The sequence below is a fragment of the Triticum urartu genome, chromosome 2, assembly GCF_003073215.2.
Source record: "Triticum urartu cultivar G1812 chromosome 2, Tu2.1, whole genome shotgun sequence".
In the NCBI taxonomy this organism is placed as follows: domain Eukaryota; kingdom Viridiplantae; phylum Streptophyta; class Magnoliopsida; order Poales; family Poaceae; genus Triticum; species Triticum urartu.
Genome location: NC_053023.1, coordinates 702482034 through 702505937, shown reverse-complemented (window position 1 = coordinate 702505937; position 23904 = coordinate 702482034).

Here is a 23904-nt window from a genome sequence, read left to right as displayed (position 1 = left end):
TATTGATCGAATAGAAATTTTTTCTATGGATTTCTCTGTACTATTTTTTATAGGTTGTTTAGCATCCAAGCAAACCTCTTTGAAAGAATTCTTTGTTTTTCCTATAATGCAATCAAGCAATCAAAGATCTTTTAGGATTGAGATGACTATGACATTGCAATCCTAATTTTTTTTTCCAATTCCCATGATTTTAGAATACCGCGTATCAAAGAGTCCCTAAAGGATGATCAAGGCATTTGGCATGATGGTTTGCCATTTTTAAATCCTTTCATCTCAGATTAATTTGCAGTTCTGTTCACTATCGAAGTAGTTGAACCAAATTCGGATGTGCTGAACAAAGTCATACTGCATGTATCAGAAGCTATGCATAATTCTTTGACACAACCATATACAACAGAGGTGGTTAAGAAAGCCCTATTTTGCATCAGGGGTCGAGAGGCCCCCAGGACCGATGGTATGCATGCGGTGTTTTTCGAAAAAATGTTGGCACATTTTTCAGATATAAGCTTACATTTGAGGGGTGGAATGACACCATCATATTTTTCGGCTGGTGGGGGTAGGGTTTCGGTTGGGATCTCTCTCTTTCAGATCTGAGAGGGAGGGAATTGGGTGGTGAGGTGACAGTTGGGGTTGGGAGGAGCGGAAATTGAGAAGGATTTTAGGGTTTAGGCTAGATTAGAAAGGTGAGTGTTGCTTAAATAGGTAGGGGTGATAGGGAGGGGTTTGGGCTGGTTTAGGAGGCTCTTGGACTTACAGAAAAGAAGGAAGTGGTTGGCCCGACTGCAAGTTTTATTTAGCAAATCATTTATTATATAGATCGCCTATTATTGTCTCATATTCAAACGTTCGGGTAACCAGCGGACTCCGAATCGGACAAAATTTGACATACAACTTCGATAATATAACAAGACCACGCAAACTTCTGACTCCGAGCAGAAGGTGAAGGAACATGAGGGGCTACCATTCACCTTCCGGAGGAACGACAAAATATAATAGGACTAAAGGTTTAACAAAACACCTAGATAATCCGGTACGAAGGCAGCGTGTTGCCGATGCAATGTTGATGATATCATGACGATGCACTAATAATAATAATAATAATAATAATAATAATAATAATAATAATATGATTACTCTGGGCTGTTAGAAGAGTGTTGCACATGAAATTATCTTTTATTTGCAAAACCAGTACTATGTTTTTCTAATAGACATCAACTATAATCATAGGTCTCAGAGGAACATTACTCCTATAAAGGATGGCAGAGCACCCGCCTCCTGATGGGCGCGAATGCCCCCCTGCGTCGCCTGTTCCCTAGTCGCATTGCCCTGAGGGCCTTAGGGTCTCTCTGCATCGTCCGATCTGTCCAAACGGCACACACCTTGCCGACCCGCCTCGGCGGTCCATGAAAGATGGACCGCGGGCGCGCGCTGGGCCATCATCATGCGACGGCTTCGACGCGTGCCCACCAAAGCCCTCTCTTGCACCCCAACCCCCGCGCGCGCTAGGGAGAAGCCGGGCACGAGACAAGAAGCCAGGGCTAGTATTGCGAATGGTGCCAGCAGTTTGACGTGATTTGGCTGCTGCTAATGCTTGTGCTAGTATTGCTCGTCAGAGGAGAAAGAGAAAGGATAGATAGATGTCAGAAGAGGAAGAGAGGGAGATGCGCTTTGAATTCTGATTTTCGAGGCGTCATCATTTGATTTTCCAGGACGTGCGTATAATATTTTTTTCATTGACAAACGTGACACAGCGGACATTAGTAGGTTTGCTAAGGACACGCGTGTGTTCGCTCGTCGATCGATCCTCTTGCCACGCTCCCGTCGGCCCGACACTACCGCTTTCTTTGTAATCTACATCTAATAATAAAGGGAAGAGTGCTTCTGACCATTCATCCAAAAAATGACCTCGAAGTTGCTATGAATTACCCGCTATCCCACCCATAAGTGAAGAAAATGATTCCGTTTTTCTTTCCAAAGTCGCCGTCGTGCTCAGTTGTTTTATAGAGATGATACCTAATATATATCACAGACACATAGGCAGCATAGTGGCTATAGCCCGTCTCTCCAACCCCGAAGACCAGATTTTGAACCCCAGGTTCCACAGTTTTCTCACTCATTTTTTCTCATGCACCTCCTCTTCATGGGCCAGCGTGTGGGGCATGGCACCTTTTTTTATTTCCTTTTTTTATCTTTTCTTTTCTCATTTCTATTTTTGTTTCTTTCTTCTTTAAATTAATTTGAGATTTAAAAATTCCATAAAGTTGTGAGTTTTGAAAAAAATGTTTGAAAAACATAAAATTTTAGTGGTTTCAAAAAATGTTGGTGATTTTACAAATCTGTTCAAAAATTATAAAAAGATCACAATTGAAAAAAATGTCGGGAAATAAAATCATGTTCATGATTTTGAAAAAATGATCGTGCATTCAAAACATATTAGCGAATTTTAAAAAATGTCCATGAAATTTTCGAAAATACTACAAAAATTCAACCTTTTTGCAAATTTCAATTTTTCCTCAATTTTGAAAAATTTATCGATTCAAAAAATGTTTGCTTAGTCAAAAAATGTTCATGAATTCAAAAACTATTCATGTATTTCAGAAAATGTTCGTCTAAACAAAGAAAATGTTGGTGAATTTTAAAAAAAATGTTTGCCGATTCAAAAACTCTTCGCCCATTTAGAAGTCTTTTATGTTTAGGATTTGACTAGTTTTTGAAAAGTCTTGATATGTCTAGGCATTGGGAGTAGTTCGTGGTGGATGCGATTTATTTTTAAAGTTTTAAACATGGGCGCGTCTAGCCGGCGCCCAGCCGCCTAGTATGGTTAGCGAGCGGCCGGTTATTTAAGGAAATTTTTTGTCCCCTTTCCTAATAAAAAAAGCTTTCTCATCTAATCCATTTCTCCGCGACGTATTAAATAGCAACACAGCTATATTTTTCGGTGTATGCACTTTGTTCTCCTATGCATTTATTTGTGGTTTTAGAAATTTAAAATGGCATAACTTTTAATCCGCACATCAGAATTGCGATCTGTTTTCACCGTTGGAATCTTCATGACATGCTCTTCAAAACTAGATCCCGCATGGGTAATGTTTTGACGAACTAGTCTACTTGCCAACTAAACATCAATATGTGTGCAACTAGACTACATGTCGCGCCAACTGAGCATATGTGTGTGCCAATATTCTTTCTGTCAACTAAACATCAATGTGTGTGCAACTAGCTAGACTACATTCCCGCGCCAACTGAGCATATGTGTGTGCCAATAGTCCTGCCAACTAAATATTAATGTGTGTGCAAATAGACTACATTCCCGCGCCAACTGAGCATATGTGTGTGCCAATAGTCCTGCCAACTAAATATTAATGTGTGTGCAACTATACTACATTGCCGCGTCAATTGCGCATATGTGTGTGCAATTAGTGTCCTGCCAACTAAACATCAATATGTGTGCAACTAGACTAAATTACAAGCCAACTGAGCATGTGTGTGTGCAACTAGTCCTTCTGGCAGCTAAACATCAATGTGCGTGCAACTAGACTACATTATAAGCCAACTAAAACATCAATATGTGTACAACTAGACAAGCCAACTGATTTTAAAAAAAGTTGCACTATGTAGTACTAAAGTTGCACAATATAGTACTTTAGTTGCACAATGTAGTACTTTAGTTGCACCATATAGCATCAAAGTTGGCATCAAAAAAATTTCGTCGAAACATATCCATGCGGGATTTTCAAAGATCTCGTCGCGATGAATCCAACGGTGAAAAGGAAACTGAATTCCAACGTGTGGTTTAAAAGATACGGCTTTAAAAGAATTTGAAACCCCGAAATAAAAGTACGTGGATCTATTTTTTCTATTTGATGAGACTAGTGTGAACACATTTAATGCGAGCATCAACATGGGGAGGGAGGCAAGGAGGAGGGGTAGCGCAGCAGCGAGCCTCCGACCAGGTGGCACCTGCCCCACACGCGAGCAAGATCGAGCGGCCCGGAGCCGGCCGCTCGGTTCGTAAGCACTTTTTAGATTTCAGGTTTAAACATTCTTTTGTGCTATACAATGACAAGTGTGTAATGCAGTGGTAAGCTCATTGCCTTAGGATTTACTATGTCGAAAATGCATTGCAATCATGTGGACATCACGTCCATCATCACAGGGTCGGAAGAAAGATAAATGGCAACATGGTGAGCCATCGTGTTAAAATAGAGGGCGCTCATGTATCGGGCTATTGAGTCACGTACGGGCATATTTGCTAGTGTATATTGTATCAGGTAAAACTCACGTCACAACCGAACCTGTTTTTATTAAACACAAGCTATTTCTCGGCAACACATAACGTGGGCATTGGACTAGAGCGCAATTATTCCATGGAAGCTAACCTAAACCGATCGATCAAAGGAAAACCTTCTCGACGTGGCCGGCCACCATCCAGCCTTCGATCTCCTTCTTGAGCCGATACTGCAACGCGAACGGCCCCTTGACGAACACGACGCACATCCTCTCAAGAACCAGCGCGTTCCGGAACAAGAGCCTGGCCATCATCCTCTGCAGCGCATCACCCTGGTAGTGGACCATGTTGATCTCCTTCACCCGGCTCCGCAAGCACGGCACCGCGAAGCTCGACTCGTCGGGGGCCGCGAGCCCTTCGGGAACCGCGGCGAACTCCATGAGCAGCGTGAGGATCTCCAGGTTGGGCGCCTGCTCCAGGATCCGGCGCATCACGCCGGGGATCAGAAGGGCACCTTGCAGCGCCAGCCGCGTCAGGCTGGAGAAGGAGGGGAAGCCCTCGAAGCAGCTGTAGGGCAAGTGTTGGTGGTGAAGGTGCAGGTGCCTCGCGGCAGAGATCTTCTCCATGAAGATTATGAACCTGTCCCGCTCTGATTCGGAGGCCGGTGCTTGGCAGAAGTTGACAGTGCAGGATGGTATCCCTGCTGCGCCGTGCAGGGAGAGGAGCGACTCTGCGGGCGCCGCGCCGGAGTAGTCCAGCGACCTCAGCTCCGACGCGTCGATGTGGACGGTCCTCAGGTTGTGGCAGCAGCCGATGGCGAGCCGGCGGAGGCGCTTGTCGAGGACGGAGACGGTGGTGAGGCGGTCGATGGACTGCAGCGTCAGGTCGACGAGGCGGGGGCAGCTCGAGATGAGCCGCCGGACGCTTCTCCCGCCGTCGCGCCGCGGGGCCGTGATGCTCAGCGTCTCGAGGAACGGCAGCTCGACGGTCCTCGGCAGCTTCATCCGGCAGTTGCTGATGCGCAGCGTCCGTATGGCCGTGCACGAGAAGAGCCCTCGTGGGAGGACGTACGACCACGCTCTCCATTTCCTCCGTTCCTCCTCGGCGTCCGAGTTGTCGGTGCCACTGTCATCCTTTTCTTCTTCCTCTCCTCCGTAGTCATGAACCTTGCGGCGGCGCTGGCAGATCCGGCCGAGCCAGAAGCAGAGGTCGAGGTGGAGCTCGTGATGGCGGTTGGTCCGCAGCACGTAGGTGAGCCACTGGTCGACGTGCACGGCGTTCCAGTGGTGGCAGTTGTCGAAGGCGAAGCGGAAGCTGCGCAGCGGCACGTGGGTGCCGGCGGTGCGGCGGCGGCAGAGGAGCGCGGAGCAGACGTCGTCGAGGATCACGCCGCTGCAGCTCTTCCTCTCCTCGGCCTCGAAGTAGAAGGTGTCCCAGTCCTTGGCCCTCTCGCCCTCGCGCTCCTCGAACGAGATGGCGTGGACGTTGCAGAAGATGTTGCGCCACCGGCGGGACAGCCCCGCCGCGCAGCCGGCCTCCTTGGTGGGGAGGTAGGAGAGGATGTTCCCGAGCAAGAAGTCCGGGAGGTCGCTCAGGCGATCCCTCGGCGCGCGCGCCGCCGGCGACGGCGATGCCATGGCTCGATCGATCGCCCGGCTGTTCTGGTTTGGATCCGATCTGGCAATTGAGCCGTCGATCTGTGACTATATATATATATATACAGATGGGTAAAAGGCTACCGACTAAACGAGCGCGTAATTTGCGGGTTCCGTTGGAACCGACTTAAGAATCGTAAATAGGTAGGCATCGAGATGGCATCCGATGATCTAATCACGGCGTCGGAGATGGCATCGGGAGGGGACCGGCTGAGCGCTCTCCCCGACGATGCGCTCGTGCGCGTCCTCTCCCACCTCGTGACCGACGAGGCCGTGCGCACCAGCGCGCTCTCCAGCCGGTGGCGCTACGTCCACGAGGGCGTCCCCGTCGTCGACCTCGTCGACACCAAGACAGGCGGGCGGGCCGACCTCAAGGTCTGCTTCGACCACCAGGTGGCGTGCGCGATCCTCGGCAAGGGGGTGGAGACCCCGATCCGCGTCCTCCGTCTCAGCGGCGTCCTCCACGTTCCGTACGACCTGCTCGACCAGCAGATCGCCACCGCCGTCGCCTCCGGCGTCGAGGACCTCGACATCGATCTCAGGTACGATGAGGCCGCCCCGGGCCCGCTCTGCCCGTTCCGCGGATCACCGGACCGAGACGATTCCTCGATGTACACCGTGACGCCGCGCCAAACCTTCGGCTGCCGCACGCTCCGCCGCCTGCGCCTGTCGTGCTGGGCGCTCGACCTGCCGGGCGGCGTGGACATGGCGTCGCTGGAGACTCTCCACCTCGACAGGGTCACGGCCCGGGATGGGCTGCTGCAGCTGCTGCTCTCGAGCTGCCCGCGCCTCGCCGACCTGACGCTGGAGGAGTGCCCGAGTGTCAAGGAGATCGCGGTGACCAGCCCGTGCCTGCGTAGCTTCGCCATGATCTGCTGCCACAATGCCACCGCCGTCGAGCTGCGTACCACCTGCCTCCGGTCGCTGCACTACAAAGGCGGCCTTCCTCCTCGCGGGTCGTCGTTCATCGTGGTCGCGGACTACACGGCCGTCGCGGCGGTGAGGATTGAAATCTGCCAAGGCATCTGTCACGAAGAATCACCGGAAGTTGCTCCGGTCATGGCCCTCATCGGCCGGCGCGGAAAGCTGGCGCGTCTTGACCTCTGCCTGCGCCTTTCAGTGGCCTACTACAGCAGCGTGCTCTCATGCGTCCTGCTTGAGCTGCGCCACCTCAGGCAGCTGACCCTCGAGGGCTGCCTGGTCACCGACGACGCGGCCCCGTCGGTCGCCGTCTTGCTTCGCAACACCGAGGACCTGGAAGTGTTGTCGCTGCTACCTCGGGGTCCAGAGCTTCCAAAGGAAGGGACCCCCTCGCATGACGAATCAAATGCTAAGCCACAGCAGACAGGACCGCGGCGACGGCGGCGGCACCGTCGTCAACTGCGTGTCAGGCTCCAGAGGGCTGCTTGGTCATCGATGAGGGCCTGGAAGTATTGTCGCTTTTACCTCGGGTCCAGTCGGAGAAAGCACGCCGGCGCAGTCCGTCGACGGCGTCGTCGACAATTATAGGCGTTAGTCTAGTGGCCGGATGCCTGAGAGATTGTAAACTACCAAGGACTGCCACTTGAAAAGATGCTTTGCAAGGTTTCTGCTTTCTAGGCTGCGGCGTTGGAGGTCTTGAATTCATAGCTGATTCGTTGGAATCCAATCTGTGCGCATGTTGATGCTTAGTGGGATGTTAGCCTCATCTATTTTTGAGCTTTTGTCTGAATGATAGCCAAATCTTTTTTGAGGCCTTGTGCTAGGGTTTCTTAGATTGCATGTGTAGTGTTTGGTGGTAGACTTTGTTAGCCTTACATTGTTAGGGTTTTCTGAACTTTCTTTCTTTCATGTTCCAATCCGCCTCTGTTATGTGGAGGATATTGATTCATGCACTTATAGGTCCTATACTGCAGTTTTTAGGATTTGGAGTGCCTTTTTAGTTATATATTGTTGTTGCATATGTGTTTTAAGGGATTTTTTTAATGAAAAGATGATTCCTTTTTTCTGTTTACAGTGTGTGTACAATCATTGATAGTTATATGAAGTAGGGTAGGTTTTAGTTGAGCGTATAAGGTTTGATCTTTTTTATCCCAAATGCTTATATCTTTGTTTTTTTGTCTGATTAGTTTAAGAAGTTGTTGAATCCAATTATTTATGAGCATTCTTGTAAGTAGTGGTAGTATGATTTTATTGTATTTGTTCCTAATCTGTCAAAAAAAATCATTCTGTTTGTTGTAGGAATGGTCTGCCCTGTGTGTCGTTGCCCGGGTGCTCCGTGCGTGCCAGGTGCACTTGGTGGCCATCATGTGGCCAGCTTTGATGTTGTTCTTGATCAGGACTGCGTTAGGCACATGGTTAGTAAATTGTGTTTTTATTCTAGTTGGGTTGATTGTGCTATTAAGTTGCAAATATAGTTGAAGCATTAATGTATAAGTTTGCTATTTTGAGGAATTTGTGCAAGTTTAGTTTCATATGGTATCAATTTGTTCAGATTTAGTCAAGATTAGCGAGGTTCTTTTTATGTATCTTATCTTCTTTTAAGTTACCCATCTAGATTAGGAATTATTTGATGTTGTGTTTTGATGAGATTTGCTTGATTAGGATGGTGACTAGTATTTATCTTTTCATTTATAGGATTATTTTATTTTATGCAGATATCAGTTTATGTGTATGTGTTTACTGAGGCATTCCTTTTCTTTTTGATTAATTTATGTGTATGCTATGATCAACTGATGCATGTATGGCTATGTGCATGTTTTCATGTCTTATACCTTGAAGTATTGTGTAGCATAATTGGCTTGGTGCGAATAACTGTTATGCCAAATGTTTTTGACTTTGTGCTAAAGGTTTCTTGTCTACTAGTTGTTAGGTTATTGATTTGTCTTGCAAACCATCATGCTCTATAACTGTAAAGTGCTTGGTTGATATGTTATCTTTCTGCATTTTATGTTTGTGGCTACTAGTTAATGTTTTTAGTATTTTATTAGAGTAGCTTGTTTATTCTTGTGAGTTGATTATTTGAGTTATATATTAATTGTGTTTGCAGTACATCCCCTGCAATGTGAGAAATGATTTAGCTGAGTATATTGAGGAGCAGAGAGAGGAGGCTAGGATTCTGCAGTTCAAGAAGACGGAGCCTGAACTTCTTACTTTTGAAAGCAGGACTTACCCAGCCACTTTCAAGCACCGAGCAAACTACAACAAGTTCGTTGGTAGTTCCTGGTTTCAGTTCACCCATGACTACGACCTACGTGCTGGAGATCGTGTTGTTTTTACGCTGGACCATCTAACTTTTGATGTGAAGATCCAAACTTACCGTGGTGGTGATAGAATCCTCCCTCTACCTTGTGTTGGTAAGCTATCTCAATGTTTGTTTGAAACTTCCGTGAATGTTAGATATTTTAATTGTTCAAGTTGCAAGACTGTTTATCTGATGTGTTTATTCTTTTTCTGTAGCTTTTGAAAACCTGTCCGATGCCAACTATGAGTATGCTATTTCTGCTGTATTGCTGCGCAAGTTGGTGTGCAACCATCAGAACTGCTACTTCCTCCGTTGTCTACTCGGGGGCAATTTCTTGCAGTGTGTGCCTTTCGTCCATGTCATGACTCCAACTAACACAATCAAGAATATCATGGTTAGTATCATTCTCTGATGTATTGAGTGTATTGTTCTTGTGAATTATAAATGTTGGGGAACATAGTAATTTCAAAAAAAAAATCCTACGCACACGCAAGATCATGGTGATGCATAGCAACGAGAGGGGAGAGTATCGTCTACGTACCCTCGTAGACCGTAAGCGGAAGCGTTATGATAACGCGGTTGATGTAGTCGTACGTCTTCACGATCGACCGATCTAGCACCGAAGGTACGGCACCTCCGCGATCTGCACATATTCGGCTCGGTGACGTCCCGCGAACTCACGATCCAGTAGAGCTTCGAGGGAGAGTTTCGTCAGCACGACGGTGTGATGACGATGATGATGTTGCTACCGGAACAGGGCTTCGCCTAAGAACCGGTACGATATAACCGAGGTGGATTTTGGTGGAGGGGGGCACCGCACACGACTAAAAGATCAATGATCAACTTGTGTGTCTATGGGGTGCCCCCCTCCCCCGTATATAAAGGAGTGGAGGAGGGGGAGGGCCGGCCCTCTACTATGGCGCGCCCTGGGGAGTCCTACTCCCACCGGGAGTAGGATTCCCCCCTCCAAGTAGTAGGAGTAGGAGAAAAGGAAGGGGAAGAGAGAAGAGAAGGAAAAAGGGGGCGCCGCCCCCTAGTCCAATTCAGACTAGGCCTTGGGGGGGCGCGGCCTGCCCTAGGCAGCCCCCCTCTCTCTCCCCTAAAGCCCAATAAGGTGTTGGGGAACGTAGTAATTTCAAAATTTTCCTACGCACACGCAAGATCATGGTGATGCATAGCAACGAGAGGGGAGAGTGTTGTCCACGTACCCTCGTAGACCGAAAGCGGAAGCGTTAGCACAACGCGGTTGATGTAGTCGCATGTCTTCACGATCCGACCGATCAAGTACCGAACGCACGGCACCTCCGAGTTCTGCACACGTTCAGCCCGATGACGTCCCTCTAACTCCGATCCAGCCAAGTGTTGAGGGAGAGTTTCGTCAGCACGATGGCGTGGTGACGATGTTGATGTTCTACCGACGCAGGGCTTCGCCTAAGCACTGCTACTGTATTATCGAGGTGGACTATGGTGGAGGGGGCACCGCACACGGCTAAGAGACGATCAACTTGATCAACTTGTGTGTCTAGAGGTGCCCCCTGCCCCTGTATATAAAGGAGCAAGGGGGTGCGGCCGGCTAAGGGGAGAGGCGCGCCGGAGGAGTCCTACTCCCACCGGGAGTAGGACTCCCCCCTTTTCCTAGTTGGATTAGGACTTGGGAGGGGGGAAGAAGGAAAGAGGGGGGCCACCCCCCTTTGACCTAAACCAATTCGGTTTGGGCCTTGGGGGGGGGGGGTTCCGGTAACCTCCCGGTACTCCGTTAAAATCCCGATTTCACCCGGAACACTTCCGATATCCAAAAATAGGCTTCCAATATACCAATCTTCATGTCTCGACCATTTCGAGACTCCTCGTCATGTCCGTGATCACATCCAGGACTCCGAACAACCTTCGGTACATCAAAACATAAAAATCATAATATAACTGTCATCGTAGCGTTAAGCGTGCGGACCCTACGGGTTCGAGAACTATGTAGACATGACCGAGACACGTCTTCGGTCAATAACCAATAGCGGAACCTGGATGCTCATATTGGCTCCTACATATTCTATGAAGATTTTTATCGGCCAGACCGCATAACAACATACGTTGTTCCCTTTGTCATCGGTATGTTACTTGCCTGAGATTTGATCGTCGGTATCTCAATACCTAGTTCAATATCGTCACCGGCAAGTCTCTTTACTCGTTCCATAATACATCATCCCGCAACTAACTCATTAGTTGCAATGCTTGCAAGGCTTAAGTGATGTGCATTACCGAGAGGGCCCAGAGATACCTCTCTGACAATCGGAGTGACAAATCCTAATCTCGAAATACGCCAACCCAACAAGTACCTTCGGAGACACCTATAGAGCACCTTTATAATCACTCAGTTACGTTGTGACGTTTGGTAGCACACAAAGTGTTCCTCCGGTAAACGGGAGTTGCATAATCTCAGTCATAGGAACATGTATAAGTCATGAAGAAAGCAAATAGCAACAAACTAAACGATCATGTGCTAAGCTAACGGAATGGGTCAAGTCAATCACATCATTCTCCTAATGATGTGATCCTGTTAATCAAATGACAACTCATGTCTATGGTTAGGAAACATAACCATCTTTGATCAATGAGCTAGTCAAGTAGAGGCATACTAGTGACACTCTGTTTGTCTATGTATTCACACATGTATTATGTTTCCGGTTAATACAATTCTAGCATGAATAATAAACATTTATCATGATAAGGAAATAAATAATAACTTTATTATTGCCTCTAGGGCATATTTCCTTCAGTCTCCCACTTGCACTAGAGTCAATAATCTAGATTACACAGTAATGATTCTAACACCCATGGAGCCTTGGTGCTGATCATGTTTTGCTCGTGGAAGAGGCTTAGTCAACGGGTCTGCAACATTCAGATCCGTATGTATCTTGCAAATTTCTATGTCTCCCACCTGGACTAGATCCCGGATGGAATTGAAGCATCTCTTGATGTGCTTGGTTCTCTTGTGAAATCTGGATTCCTTTGCTAAGGCAATTGCTCCAGTATTGTCACAAAAGATTTTCATTGGACCCGATGCACTAGGTATGACACCTAGATCGGATATGAACTCCTTCATCCAGACTCCTTCATTTGCTGCTTCCGAAGCAGCTATGTACTCCGCTTCACATGTAGATCCCGTCACGACGCTTTCTTTAGAACTGCACCAACTGACAGCTCCACCGTTCAATGTAAACATGTATCTGGTTTGTGATTTCGAATTGCCGGGATCAGTGTCAAAGCTTGCATCAACGTAACTGTTTACGATGAGCTCTTTGTCACCTCCATAAACGAGAAACATATCCTTAGTCCTTTTCAGGTATTTCAGGATATTCTTGACCGCTGTCCAGTGATCCACTCCTGGATTACTTTGGTACCTTCCTGCTAGACTTATAGCAAGGCACACATCAGGTCTGGTACACAACATTGCATACATGATAGAGCCTATGACTGAAGCATAGGGAACATCTTTCATTTTCTCTCTATCTTCTGCAGTGGTCGGGCACTGAGTCTTACTCAACTTCACACCTTGTAATACAGGCAAGAACCCTTTCTTTGCTTGATCCATTTTGAACTTCTTCAAAACTTTGTCAAGGTATGTGCTTTGTGAAAGTCCAATTAAGCGTCTTGATCTATCTCTATAGATCCTAATGCCCAATATGTAAGCAGCTTCACCGAGGTCTTTCATTGAAAAACTCTTATTCAAGTATCCCTTTATACTATCCAGAAATTCTATATCATTTCCAATCAGTAATATGTCATCCACATATAATATCAGAAATGCTACAGAGCTCCCACTCACTTTCTTGTAAATACATGCTTCTCCAAAAGTCTGTATAAAACCAAATGCTTTGATCACACTATCAAAGCGTTTATTCCAACTCTGAGAGGCTTGCATCAGTCCATAAATGGATCGCTGGAGCTTGCACACTTTGTCAGCTCCCTTTGGATCGACAAAACCTTCCGGTTGCATCATATACAACCCTTCTTCCAGAAATCCATTCAAGAATGCATTTTTGACATCCATCTGCTATATTTCATAATCATAAAATGCGGTAATTGCTAACATGATTCGGACAGACTTAAGCATCGCTACGGGTGAGAAGGTCTCATCGTAGTTAATCCCTTGAACTTGTCGAAAACCTTTCGCAACAATTCAAGCTTTATAGACAGTAACATTACCATCAGCGTCAGTCTTCTTCTTGAAGATCCATTTATTCTCAATTTCTTGCCTATCGCCGTGCAAGTCAACCAAAGTCCACACTTTGTTCTCATACATGGATCCCATCTCAGATTTCATGGCCTCAAGCCATTTTGCGGAATCTAGGCTCACCGTAGCTTCTTCATAGTTCGTAGGTTCATCATGGTCTAGTAACATAACTTCCAGAACAGAATTACCGTACCACTCTGGTGCGGATCTTACTCTGGTTGACCTACGAGGTTCAGTAACAACTTGATCTAAAGTTTCATGATCATCATCATTAACTTCCTTACTAATTGGTGCAGGTGTTGCAGAAAACGTTTTCTGTGATGAAATACTTTCCAATAAGGGAGCAGGTACAGTTACCTCATCAAGTTCTACTTTCCTCCCACTCACTTCTTTCAAGAGAAACTCCTTCTGTAGAAAAACTCCGAATTTAGCAACAAAAGTCTTGCCTTCGGATCTGTGATAGAAGGTATACCCAACAGTCTCCTTTGGGTATCCTATGAAGACACATTTCTCCGATTTGGGTTCGAGCTTATCAGGTTGAAACTTTTTCACATAAGCATCGCAGCCCCAAACTTTTAGAAACGACAACTTTGGTTTCTTACCAAACCACAGTTCATAAGGCGTCGTCTCAACGGATTTCGATGGTGCCCTATTTAACGTGAATGCGGCCGTCTCTAAAGCATAACCCCAAAACGATAGCGGTAAATCTGTAAGAGACATCATAGATCGCACCTGTAACACCCCGGGTGTAACTTTCCCAATTTGTACTCCAACTCTTGCCGTTTCCGGCGTTAAGTTATATTTATTTCTCGAGTTCGGGTCTTTGTCTCCGTGTGTTGTTTTCGTTTTTCATGCATCTCATATCATGTCATAATGTGCATTGCATTTGCATACGTGTTCATCTCATGCATTCGAGCATTTTCCCCGTTGTCCGTTTTGCATTCCGGCGCTTCGCTCTCCTCCGGTGGTCATTTCTAGCTTTATTTCATGTGTGGGGATTAAACATTTCCGAATTGGACCGAGACTTGTCATGCGGCCTTGGTTTACTACCGGTAGACCGCCTGTCAAGTTTCGTATCATTTGGACTTCGTTTGATACTCCAACGGTTAACCGAGGGACCAAAAAGGCCTCGTGTGTGTTGCAGCCCAACACCCCTCCATTCCGGTCGTTTGCGAATATCAAGACGTCTTTCCAGAAGAGCTCCCAGGAATGCCTCCGCACCGGCCAGTTGAATTCGTTATTGAACTTGAACCTGGCACGGAACCTGTGTGCAAACGTCCTTACAAGCTCGGACCTGAAGAGTTGAAGGAGCTGAAGAAGCAACTCGATGAGCAGGAAAGAATGGGTCTCATCCGGCCTAGTACTTCTCCGTGGGGTTGTGGTGTTCTTTTTGTGAAGAAGGATGGAACGGACCGACTTTGTGTTGATTACCGTCCAGTGAACAAGAAGACCATCAAGAAAAAATACCCACTTCCCAACATCAATGAGCTGTTCGAACAACTCAAAGGTGCCCAAGTATTCTCCAAGCTTGATCTCCGTATGGGTTATCACCAGATTCGCATTCGTGAAGAAGATATTCCCAAGACAGCATTCAGAACAAGCTTTGGTTCATATGAATACACTGTCATGTCTTCTGGCCTCGCCAACGCTCCTCCGACGTTCTCTCGCATGATGAACTTTATCTTCAACGCCTACACCAATGACTTCGTTTTGGTCTATCTCGACGACATTCTGGTTTTCTCGAAGAACAAGGAAGATCATCCCAAGCACTTGCGTTTGGTTCTCGATAAACTCAGGGAACATCAGTTCTACGCCAAGTTCTCCAAGTGTGAATTTTGGCTCGATGAGGTTCTTTATCTTGGTCATATCATCTCTGCCAAGGGCATTTCCATGAATCCCGAGAAGGTATCCGCAATTGTGAATTGGGAACCTCCTCAGAACGTGAAGCAACTCCGCAGTTTTCTCGGTCTCGCAAGCTATTGCCGAAGATTCGTTGAAAACTTTTCCAAGATCGCGAAGCCTCTCTCAAATCTTCTTCAGAAGCACGTCAAGTATGTTTGGTCTCCAGAGTGTGATATTGCTTTCAACACTTTGAAAGAGAAATTGATCACTGCTCCAGTTTTGACTCCACCTGATGAATCCAAGCCGTACGAGGTCTTTTGTGATGCCTCTCTCCAAGGTCTTGGCGCAGTTTTGATGCAAGAGAAGAAAGTTGTTGCTTATACATCTCTCCAGTTGAAGCCTAATGAGAAGAACTACCCCACTCATGATCTCGAGTTGGCGGCAGTTGTGCATGCTCTTTTGACTTGGAGACATCTTCTATTGGGAAGAAAAGTGGACATTTTCACTGATCACAAGAGTCTTAAGTACATCTTCACTCAGCCTAATCTCAACCTAAGGCAAACTCAATGGGTCGAAATGATTCAAGAATATAATCCGAGTATTGAGTATACTCTAGGCAAGGCCAATGTGATTGCTGACGCTTTGAGGAGGAAGGCCTACTGCAACAGTCTGATTCTCAAGCCTTATCAACCCGAGCTTTGTGAAGCTTTCCGCAAACTTAATCTGCAAGTTGTTCCTCAAGGTTTCCTCGCCAACCTTCAAGTCTCTCCTACCTTAGAAGACCAGATTCGCCAAGCCCAGCTTCTTGACGCTATGGTGAAAAAGGTGAAGATTGGGATTGCCAAGAGTCAGTCTAAGTATAAGTGCTACCGCCTTGATGACAAGGACACTCTCTTCTTCGAGGATCGTATTGTTGTGCCCAAAGGTGAACTTCGTAAAGTGATCATGAACGAGGCTCACAATTCTCTCCTCTCCATCCACCCTGGGAGCACGAAGATGTATCAGGACCTCAAGCAAGCTTATTGGTGGACTCGAATGAAGCGCGAGATCGCTCAATTCGTAAATGAATGTGATGTCTGCAGAAGAGTGAAGGCAGAACACCAAAGGCCAGCTGGTCTCCTCCAACCTCTTGCCATTCCAGAATGGAAGTTTGACCACATTGAAATGGACTTCGTGACTGGGTTTCCAAAGTCCAAGCGTGGCAATGATGCTATATTTGTTGTCATCGACAAGCTCACCAAAGTGGCTCACTTTCTGCCTATCAAAGAGTCGATCACTGCAGCTCAATTGGCGGAACTCTATACCTCTCGCATTGTCTCTCTGCACAGTATTCCTCAAGTGATCTCTTCAGACCGTGGAAGCATCTTTACCTCGAAGTTTTGGGATTCTTTTCAGAAGGCCATGGGCACCAACATCCGCTTCAACACTGCTTTCCATCCTCAAACAAGCAGTCAAGTCGAGCGTGTCAACCAGATTCTTGAAGATATGCTCAGGGCTTGTGTGATCTCCTTCGGCATGAAGTGGGAGGATTGTCTTCCTTATGCTAAATTCTCCTATAACAACAGTTTTCAAGCAAGTTCGGGCAAGGCCCCATTTGAAATTCTATATGGCAGGAAGTGCCGTACCCCTCTCAACTGGTCTGAAACCGGTGAACGTCAGCTGCTGGGTAATGACTTAATCACAGAGGCAGAAGAAATGTGCAAAGTCATTCGTGATAACCTCAAAGCAGCCCAATCCCGCCAGAAGAGCTACTATGATAGTAAGCACTGTGATTTGGCTTTCGAGATCGGAGATCATGTTTACCTCCGTGTCTCTCCTATGAAAGGTACTCGTCGCTTCGGTATCAAAGGGAAGCTTGCCCCTAGATACGTGGGACCTTTCAAGATTGTCAGCAAGAGAGGCGACCTCGCCTATCAACTCGAGCTTCCTTCAAACTTTGCAAGTGTTCATGATGTGTTCCACGTCTCTCAGCTTCGAAAGTGCTTCAAGACTCCCGACCACACCGTCAACTTCGAGGACATTGAGCTCCAAGAAGATCTCTCCTATCGTGAGCACCCAGTTGCTATTCTTGAAGACTCTGAACGCAAGACTCGCAACAAGTCAATCAAATTCCTCAAAGTCAAGTGGTCACACCATTCCGACCGTGAAGCTACCTGGGAACGCGAGGATCACCTCCGTTCTGAGTACCCGACGTTCTTTCAGTCCTAGATCTCGGGACGAGATCCTTTCGTAGTGGTGGAGTGTTGTAACACCCCGGATATGACTTTCCCAATTTGTACTCCAACTCTTGCCGTTTCCGGCGTTAAGTTATATTTATTTCTCGGGTTCGGGTCTTTGTCTCCGTGTGTTGTTTTTGTTTTTCATGCATCTCATATCATGTCATCATGTGCATTGCATTTGCATACGTGTTCATCTCATGCATTCGAGCATTTTCCCCGTTGTCCGTTTTGCATTCCGGCGCTTCGCTCTCCTCCGGAGGTCATTTCTAGCTTTCTTTCATGTGTGGGGATTAAACATTTCCGGATTGGACCGAGACTTGTCATGCGGCCTTGGTTTACTACCGGTAGACCGCCTGTCAAGTTTCGTATCATTTGGACTTCGTTTGATACTCCAACGGTTAACCGAGGGACCGAAAAGGCCTCGTGTGTGTTGCAGCCCAACACCCCTCCAATTTGGCCCAAAACCCACAAAACTCCGCTCCATGTCCTAGAGCGTTCGATCACGATCGCGTGGCCGAAAACCGCACCTCATTTGGACTCTCCTAGCTCCACTTATGCCTATAAATACACCCCCCCGAATTCGGATCTCTCTCCCTCTCCGAAACCCTAATCTCCAGATCCGCCGCTCCTCCCGCCAACGGACACGTCCGATTCGGGCCGGACGTGTCCGTCCCGCCGCCTCCAGCCTCCCACGCGTTGACACGTGGCGCCGCCACCAGCCGCCCGCCGCCGGGCCCGAAGGCCCAGAGCCGGCCCCGCACCGCCGATCCGGGCCGCGCCCGCCGCGCCTGCCGCCTCCCGCGGGCCGCCCGAGCGCCGCCGCCTCTCCTCTCGCCGGCTGCCGCCTCTGCCGGCGAGCCGCGCCACCTTGCTGCTCCGGCAACCGCGCCACCGCGCCCCGCCACGGCCGGGCCTCGCCGCCGCCGCCGTCTCGCCGCCACCGGCCGGCTCCGCCGCCCCCCTCAACCGGCCGGCGCCGCCGCCCCGTCCTCCGGCCTCCCTCACGCTCCGGCAAGCCGCCGCCTCCTCCCCCGTTGTTGCCGGTGAACAGTACCGCCGCCGTCTCGGGCCGCGTGCCCTGAACCCTAGATCTGGATCCTGGGGTAGTTCTTTTTTTTCACTAAGTCCCTAGATTTTTACTCCATATGCTCCTGTTCGAGGCCCCGTAACTTTGCATCCGTAGCTCCGATTCATGCATATGATATACCAAAATGTTCGCCTCGACGAGTAAATCATTTCATCCCATTGCATCATTTTCATTTGAGTTCATCTTGGTGCCCAAAATGCTGTTAGAAGGAGGCTTCGTGAGTTAATTGTCAGATCTGCTAGTTCATCTTAGACTTTTGTCATTTTTGCCATGATTATTGTGTGCATGCTATGCCTGTGAGTCCTTCATATGTTTTGTTAAGGATTTTGTCTTCTTTCCAGAGGTGCAACCCATGCATTTTTAGGATGTGTGTGGTGAATTGTGCAAGCTTGCAAAGTGAGGCACCCGGGAAATCTGTTTTCAGAGACTTCGTTGTTTTCACTAAGTCTGGGATATTTTAGTTCATGATGCCATATGTTCAGCTTGTTTCCTAGTGATCCGTGCCTCTTTTGAGGATGATCAGTAAAGGAGTTTTGTTAATCATGTTATGCTCTTTCCAGCCATGCCTTTGTTTGCAATTATGGAGCACCCTAGCTTGAGTCAATCGAGCTCTACTTTTGCTTCGTGGCGAATCTGGGCAGATCGTCAACTCGTTTGCGATTTTGCCGGCGTTGTTGTAGTTGATCCGTGCATGCTATGCCATTGTTCTTGCCATGTCTAGCTTGTATTTTGTGCCTTCTCAATGTATGTATGCCTGCCTTGCCATGACTTGCACCATGGTGAGTGCATCGAGCTCGTTTACATGCCTTCGTGAGTTATATTTCAGCATGTCTCAGTTTTCACTAAGTCTGAAAACTGATTGTGTTTTAGCTATGTTCGTGTGCCCGTTAATATATTTTGTGATCCCTTTTGGCCCCAGGTCACTTTGGGACTTTTGTTAAGCTTGTTGAGTAGCTCCATGCCATGTTATTACTTGTCATGTTCAGGTCATGTATCATGTTGTTTTGCTGCTCCGAAGAGGGCTTAGTGATCTGAAATTTCAGACTAGTGTTAATTTCACTAAGTCTGGAATCTGTTTTGCATTTGCGTTTTTGCCATGCTTGTTTGAACCTCATAATGGATGAATTGGCCGTGGCTCAGTGCTAGTCTTTTGTTAAGAATCTTGTGTGCATCCCTTCCATGTATTTTGTTGTCACGTTTGGTGGCTGTAGCATGTTCGTTGCATTGCGTTTAGATGCCTACTTGCTGTAAATCGCAGACCGGTGTCATATCTTAAAACACTTGCCATTTCCAAACCGTAACTCCGATCCCGATGATCTTTATATCGTTTTCAAGCGATTTCATCCCCTCTATCTAGTGGCACCCTTGGAATTCCAAGTTGAGGCCAGGTTCATGCATTTCCTGTCATATCTTGCATTTTGCATCCCGCATAGCATATCATCATTTCATCATATTGCTTGGTCTTGCACGTGGTTGATTGTATCCTTGTTGCTTGTTTGTCTTGTTGGGTAGAGCCGGGAGACGAGTTTGCTACCGAGGAGCCCGTTGAGTTTGCTTGTGAGGATCCAGTCAACACTGACAACAGTGCAGGCAAGATGATCATACCCTCGAAATCACTACTATCTTTGCTATGCTAGTTTGCTCGCTCTTGCTATGCCAATGCTACGATGCCTACCTTTTGCTTGTCAGCCTCCTAATTGCCATGTCAACCTCTAACCCACCTTGTCCTAGCAAACCGTTGATTGGCTATGTTACCGCTTTGCTCATCCCCTCTTATAGCGTTGCTAGTTGCAGGTGAAGTTTGGAGGCCGTTCCTTGTTGGAACATTTATTTACTTGTTGGGATATCATTATATTGCTATGTTATCTTAATGCATCTATATACTGGGTAAAGGGTGGAAGGCTCGGCCTCTCGCCTAGTGTTTTGTTCCACTCTTGCCGCCCTAGTTTCCGTCATATCGGTGTTATGTTCCCGGATTTTGCGTTCCTTACGCGGTTGGGTTATAATGGGAACCCCTTGATAGTTCGCCTTGTTTAAAGCTTTTCCAGCAATGCCCAACATTGGTTTTACCATTTGTCACCTAGCCTTTTCTTTCCCTTGGGTTCTGCAGACTCAAGGGTCATCTTATTTTACCCCCCGGGCCAGTGCTCCTCTGAGTGTTGGTCCAAACTAGAGCCCCTTGCAGCGCCACCTCGGGGAAACTCGAGGGCTGGTTTTAGTTGTACGGATTGCTTATCTGAGTGTGCCCTGAGAAAGAGATATGTGCAGCTCCTATCGGGATTTGTCGGCACATTCGGGCGGTGTTGCTGGTCTTGTTTTAACCTGTCGAATTGTCTTGTTGTACCGGGTTACCGAGTCTGATCGGTGTGTCTCGGGTGGAGGTCTATTCCTTCGTTGACCGTGAGAGCTTGTCATGGGCTAAGTTGGGACCCCCCTGCAGGGATTGAACTTTCGAAAGCCGTGCCCGCGGTTATGGGCAGATGGGAATTTGTTAATGTCCGGTTGTAGATAACTTGAGCCTTAATTAATTAAAATGAATCAACCGAGTGTGTTGCCGTGATGGCCTCTTCTCGGCGTAGTCCGGGAAGTGGACACGGTGTTGGAGTTATGCTTGCGCAGGTTGTTCTTATAGCTTCTCGCTCGCGCTTTGCCTCCTCTTCTCGCTCTCTTTTGCGTATAAGATAGCCACCACATATGCTAGTCGCTTGCTGCAACTCCACATATATTTGCCTCATCCATTCCTATAAGCTTAAATAGTTTTGATCGCGAGGGTGCGAGATTGCTGAGTCCCTGTGGCTCACAGATACTATAACTCCAGATGAAGGTCCAGGTGATTTCGCTCCAGGTGACGAGTACGAGCTCAAGTGGGAGTTCGACGAGGACTCTCAGCGTTATTATGTTTCCTTTCCCGATGATCAGTAGTGGTGCCTAGTTGGGGTTTGATTCAGGGCCTTGTCGCATGTTGGGTTCTTTTCCATTTTGGCGCCGTAGTCGGGCCATGAGTGTTTGTTTGATGGATGTTATTTATGTACTCTGATGTGACATGGCGAGTGTAAGCCAACTATGTTATCTCCCCCTCTTATTACATATTACATGGGATGTTGTAATGATTGCCTGACTTGCGACATTGCTTTCAATGCGGTTATGTCTCTAAGTCGTGCCTCGACACGTGGGAGCTATAGCCGCATCGAGGGCGTTACAACACCATATCTAGTAAAGTACGATTACGACGTTCGGACACACCATTACGCTGTGGTGTTTCGGGTGGCGTGAGTTGCGAAACTATTCCGCTTTGTTTCAAATGTAGACCAAACTCGTAACTCAAATATTCTCCTCCACGATCAGATCATAGAAACTTTATTTTCTTGTTACGATGACTTTCAACTTCATTCTGAAATTCTTTGAACTTTTCAAATGTTTCAGACTTATGCTTCATTAAGTAGATATACCCATATCTGCTTAAATCATCTGTGAAGGTGAGAAAATAACGATATCCGCCACGAGCCTCAACATTCATCGGACCACATACATCTGTATGTATGATTTCCAACAAATCTGTTGCTCTCTCCATAGTTCCAGAGAATGGCGTTTTAGTCATCTTGCCCATGAGGCACGGTTCGCAAGTACTAAGTGATTCATAATCAAGTGGTTCCAAAAGTCCATTAGTATGGAGTTTCTTCATGCGCTTTACATCGATATGACCTAAACGGTAGTGCCACAAATAAGTTGCACTATCATTATCAACTCTGCATCTTTTGGCTTCAACATTATGAATATGTGTGTCACTACTATCGAGATTCAATAAGAATAGACCACTCTTCACGGGTGCATGACCATAAAAGATATTACTCATATAAATAGAACAACCATTATTCTCTGATTTAAATGAATAACTGTCGCGCATCAAACAAGATCCAGATATAATGTTCATGCTCAACGCTAGCACCAAATAAAAATTATTTAGGTCTAATACTTGTTAGGGAACGTAGTAATTTCAAAAAAATTCCTACGCACACGCAAGATCATGGTGATGCATAGCAACGAGAGGGGAGAGTGTGATCTACGTACCCTTGTAGACCGACAGCGGAAGCGTTAGCACAACGCGTTTGATGTAGTCGTACGTCTACACGGCCCGACCGATCAAGCACCGAAACTACGGCACCTCCGAGTTTTAGCACACGTTCAGCTCGATGACGATCCCCGGACTCCGATCCAGCAAAGTGTCGGGGAAGAGTTCCGTCAGCACGACGGCGTGGTGACGATCTTGTTGTACTACCGTCGCAGGGCTTCGCCTAAGCACCGCTACAATATTATCGAGGATTATGGTGGAAGGGGGCACCGCACACGGCTAAGAATATGATCACATGGATCAACTTGTGTCTCTAGGGGTGCCCCCTACCTCCGTATATAAAGAATCAAAAGGGGGGGGGGTGCGGCCGGCCATGAGGAGGGCGCGCCAGGAGGAGTCCTACTCCCACCGGGAGTAGGATTCCCCCTCTTTCCTAGTTGGAATAGGATTCGGGAAGGGGGAAAGAGGAGAGAGAGAAGGAAGGGGGCGCCGCCCCCCTCTCCTTGTCCTATTCGGACTAGGGGGGGAGGGGCGCGCGGCCCAGCCCTGGCCACCTCTCCTCTCTTCCACTAAAGCCCACTAAGGCCCATATACCTCCCGGGGGGTTCCGGTAACCTCCCGGTACTCCGGTAAAATCCCGATTTCACCCGGAACACTTCCGATACCAAATATAGGCTTCCAATATATCAATCTTTATGTCTCGACCATTTCGAGACTCCTCGTCATGTCCGTGATCACATCCGGGACTCCGAACAAACTTCGGTACATCAATAAGCATAAACTCATAATATAACTGTCATCGAAACCTTAAGCGTGCGGACCCTACGGGTTCGAGAACAATGTAGACATGACCGAGACACGTCTCTGGTCAACAACCAATAGCGGAACCTAGATGCTCATATTGGCTGCTACATATTCTACGAAGATCTTTATCGGTCAGACCGCATAACAACATACTTTGTTCCCTTTGTCATCGGTATGTTACTTGCCCGAGATTCGATCGTCGGTATCTCAATACCTAGTTCAATCTCGTTACCGGCAAGTCTCTTTACTCGTTCTGTAATACATCATCTTGCAACTAACTCATTAGTTGCAATGCTTGCAAGGCTTATGTGATGTGCATTACCGAGAGGGCCCAGAGATACCTCTCCGACAATCGGAGTGACAAATCCTAATCTCGAAATACGCCAACCCAACCTTCACCTTTGGAGACACCTGTAGAACTCCTTTATAATCACCCAGTTACGTTGTGACGTTTGGTAGCACACAAAGTGTTCCTCTGGTAAACGGGAGTTGCATAATCTCATAGTCATAGGAACATGTATAAGTCATGAAGAAAGCAATAGCAACATA